Below are 4,795 nucleotides of genomic sequence, written 5' to 3' on the forward strand. Positions count from 1 at the left end.
AACATGGAAGCTTTGATACCACCCTATAACCACCCCCTCCCACATTTAACCAATTTCACTAGCTTACCAGGGTGAACATGAGATGAAGAGTTACTATGACATGACCTGACCTCCAAGCTCCAGTTATGGAAGTGGGACTGGCAATTGACAACTGACAACATCCCTCAAGGCTGCAGGACACTCAAGGGCCAAGGGACCACCCTAGGTGACCAAACCCTAAAATGGGGCTCTTTTTCACTGTCCTAAGCCCACAACCACATGCATGACAAGGCCTGGGTGCGGTTATAGGCCTCTAACCACATGCACAACACTACCTCAGTGCGGTTATAGCTAAAAACCCCCAGTTCAGAGGGTGCAGTCCTGAGATCCGAGCCACCTTTCCAGGCCAGCCTCCAAACCATTGCCCAGAACTGCCTGTAACTTCTCAAAATGATTGACAAAGCTTTTCATACAAAACTTGAACAAGAAATGACCCAGAACATGCCTAGTCCATAACAGACATTTCGTCAAACACACGGAAAACATGTAAGCTAAGGTCATGAATGCATATTTGATCCTATTAGTATGAGATTCTTCTAGGAATAACCAAGAGGGTTCTATTCCCTCCCACATAGCTGCAAGAACACTTATTAGTCCATACATTCATCAACCAATCGTTAACTAAACAATTCATGACAAGAGCCATAAATGGTACACCTCATAAATCATGCTTATAACTAGCATATAACCAAAATATTAACCACGATAAAACAACCATCAAGGCAACATAATAACAAGTACAAGTACTCATGATTCACAATAGAGAAATAACTCTTATTAACATATGCAAAAGCCAACCATGTTAGGGACTTCCATGTACCACCTGACCATAGATTGAGCTGAACCAAATCTTTCTTTCAACCAATCATCCTCGTGCCATATTCCAAGCATGAGTGTTGGATCTCATGGGATAAACCAAGACATAAACAACCAAGGTAATCTAGAGGTTAAACCACCTCCACCCTCAAACTACCGCGATCTTGCCAAAATCGATCAAGAGATCACAATACCAAAACAAACTTGGATGCCTCAGGATTCCTTCACCATCCCTTGAGGAATTTTCCTATCTCCACCCACCTACCAAGGGCTTCCTGGAGAAAAACATCTCCACCCCCAACCCTTGGGAATTTGCTTGAGACCACCTCACCTAGATCCAAAACCTTTCGACAATCCAAAGCTCAACCAAAACTAAATCCCATCACACCATGGCTATCTAAGAAATGGTAAGGCAAGGCTAAAACCACTGTCCAACTCGGCAAAACCCATGCCAATGACAACAAATGAACCAAATGAACAAATGCATGTACCATGCATTCACACATGAACTAGGAAATCACACATGCAACTTGTTACCTGCAAAATCCTCCTGCTAAAGCTGCTGATCCAACCTTCTCCTTGCTTTCCTTGCTTGTCTTTTTTCCTTCCTTTTCTTGCTTTCTCCTCTTGGTGCTCTTCTCTATTTGAAACTAATTCCAAAACCAAACTGACAAAAAGTTAAACCAACAAAAGATGTGAACTGATTATCTGATGCCTTTTTATTATTGATGTCTCATTTTCCTTATAATTTCCCTCATGCAAATTTGTGTTTCTTCACCTTCCTTTTCTCAAAATTTTCTTTATTTTCATAAATAAATGCCAATTAATGCCTCTTTGTCTTTGCCAATGTCTTTGCTAATTTCCTTAGCCATTAATAAATCAAAAGTGATGCCCACTATACTGTTGTGCCCAACATTCAACTTGGAATACGTGTCCCATGAGCTTAGTCTTATTTTGCCTTTACTAACCTTTATTACATAAATTTTTAACCCGACGTTGTTACAGTATGGTGCAAGATTGAATTGATATCTTTATTTTTTCATTATGTGGGTTGTCAGAAGGTCCTTGGGGATATTTATTCCTTGAAACGAGATTTTCACAACAATGATCACTATTTGAATTTTTGTTTTTAATGATTTAATCATGGGATACATTTGTAGCCAATATTAAAGCTATTCTGCCAGTATTCCCATTGTTTTAAATTAACTCCTTAATTTTCCATATTGTTTGCCTATGAATTGAGTTGTCGCTTAACATGAACAAATTCAATTTTATCAAAATTGTCCAATTGCATCCCAATTCTTTGCATAAGAGGGGGCATACTTGATCTGACTTTTCCTTATATTTATGAATTTGTTGAACAATTGACATCGAGTCGCCGTAGACCATTAGGCACCAAATGTTCCTCATAATAGATAGTTCAATCCCCTACCATAACACTAAGAATTGCGCTTGGTTGTTGGATGTGATTCCTAATCCCCAAGCAAATTTGGACTCTATTTTTCATTGGGGCCGAGAAGAACCCTTCCAACTCCCACTTCTCCAATATTTTGTTATAATTTTATAAACATTAAATTGTATTATTTAATTTTAAATTTATAAAGTGTAAAAGATATTATTTATATTATAGTAATTTAACTTGTTATTTTTTGTTTGTTTGCTAGGTTATGTGAGTCCCGAGATCACTGACATGCCTAACCTATGGCTTGAGTAACTAGGGACATTTAAGCCATCAAAATCACCTAGGAATGACACCCAACCTGGGCCACACGAACCCTTAGAATGGTTGGATTTTTGTCCATGGAATTTCGGACTGGTGACTTTTACATAACACCTTGTCACTATCTACTTTATACACGTTTGGGCTAACTTATTAACATTATTTTAAATATAATAATTTTTAATTTTTTTTTTATATGTTGTATCTTTTAAATAGTAAAAAAAATATTTATTTTTAATTGCTATTTATAAATGATGATGATGATGATGATTAATGTCCACTAAGACCAATATGGTCTATTAGACCTTAAGAAAGTAAAATATTACTTTGAGACTCTTTATTTCTATGATAAAAAAGAAGGGAGAGAAGCATCCCCAAATCACGATAGTTTTGCTGACTTAACAAGTCAAGAAGGTTTGTAGCGTGGCAAAAGTTTTGGAAATGAAAACATATGTAAGATAAGAGTCAGACAATCAATCCAAGAGAAAACATTTTTCATCTTCAATCTTTCTAGTATTGCAAAGGTGACATAGTCTTTTGTCCCAATGTGTTTTGAGAATTAGTTCTTATCTGCACAATGATCATTTTCTTCTTAAAAGTGATAATAGAAAAATAATTCTAATTAACAAAATTAAAATGGATCACTTCGTATTATTTAAATAAACTTTTACTCTTTTCTAAATTCTATAAATTCTTACATTTAACTTGTACTTAACCAATGAAAAATAATAACTCACTTTATTAACGATGTCAATAATTTCTATATAAGATATCAAATAATGAAAAATATTGGAAATTTTAAATAACAGTCCTAGATTAACCCCTTCAACTTGACGAGTGGAAAGGCGAATAAGAACGACTTTAAAGACATTTGCCCTTATTACAACGCATAGAACAATAGTTAATTTTAATTTAGTTATTGTAAGCATACTTTGTCCCATTGCAAATCGTATGATTACAATTCCACTACTGTCATCTCATAAATTCCATCTATGCAACCTCAACATTCGAAAATTTGCCAAAAGAATGGAATCATGGTTTCTTAACGTGGTATCATTTTGGTGATGCCCATTCCCCTCCCATTTTCAAAATTACTATATTTGTTACCTTTCAGCTCTGGCACTGCCATTTAACTTTAATTTCAAGTTAAAAAGGAGGTAAGCTTGGGTGGGGAGTTGATGTAAAAATCTGTGAAATACAAAGGAGGAAGAGGGCCAAAACCCATCTGGGTGCGTTAAAAGTGCAATCCAGGACCAAAAATGAGGTGTATAACTCTACTTTTCCTTTTAAGTTGAACTTGGTTTTGTTTATTTTGGCACGCACTTGTTTGTGAAATATACCATCTCAGCATTTTCAAGCCCCTGAGCCCCTGATATGCGTATGTTATTTTCGATTATATGGGTTATTGGATTGCAGATGGGTTTTCACATACTGTTATGTTAAGCTAAATACGAATAATGTGCAGATGCAGTTAGTGGAATATAAAATCATGGTGGCTGTGGCCCTCGTTTGTATTAAATGGGCTTGCTTATGGAATAGACAGCACATAACTGAATCAAATCTTTTCTACCAAAATCATGGAGAGTACGCATTGAATGCTTGAATTTTCCTGGAATTCTCGGGGTTTTTGTGGAAGGGCGATACCCAATTGATTAACAGAATCTATTGATGAATGCAATGTGTATCTAAATAGTTGTCTACTTCACATTTGTCAATCTTATTTAAAAGTGTTCTCACATCAGTGATATTGTAAGAGGCAAGGTGTAGTCCAATGTTCAAACATATCAATGGAAGACTGTATTACATTACTAAAGTAGTGGTGTTTAGGAAAGAACACATAAATGATTGCTAGGACTCTGTGTGCTAGTGGGATAACTCTACATAAAACGCCAGTGCACAGGAATTGGGAAAATGAAGCAATTATGGCTTTGTAGAATTATCACAAGCAGCTTTTTGATAGGAAGTCATCAACAAAGTTCTGACGAGGCTTGGGGCAATCCCTTCATTGTTATACATAGATTGACAAGTGGGTCTGGCAGTTGCCTTTGACAGTACCTTCTTGTTGATTAGAGTTTAAGTTTCATTGCATGACCTGACCCTTTCATGTTTGAAATTGGATTGGTCTAGCTGGCATCTTTACAGCATGGAGACATAGCAGGTGGGTTGCTAGGCCAGGACCAGGTGAATGGACTCCTGCTGGACCAGGAGGATGATTATCAG

At 36.5% G+C, this 4,795-nt stretch overlaps 1 long non-coding RNA gene across 1 annotated transcript; it reads left to right on the forward strand.

Moving 5' to 3' along the window:
• Positions 1-3,425: 3,425 nt before the first annotated feature.
• LOC149181749 (uncharacterized) lies at positions 3,426-4,586 on the forward strand. The gene is made up of 2 exons (XR_016257561.1): positions 3,426-3,839; positions 4,041-4,586. It is a non-coding gene; the product is annotated as an uncharacterized LOC149181749 (long non-coding RNA).
• Positions 4,587-4,795: the final 209 nt, after the last annotated feature.

The sequence above is a fragment of the Pinus tabuliformis genome, chromosome 3_2, assembly GCF_031772625.1.
Source record: "Pinus tabuliformis cultivar Carrire ecotype Pingquan chromosome 3_2, CPIR1, whole genome shotgun sequence".
NCBI lineage: Eukaryota > Viridiplantae > Streptophyta > Pinopsida > Pinales > Pinaceae > Pinus > Pinus tabuliformis.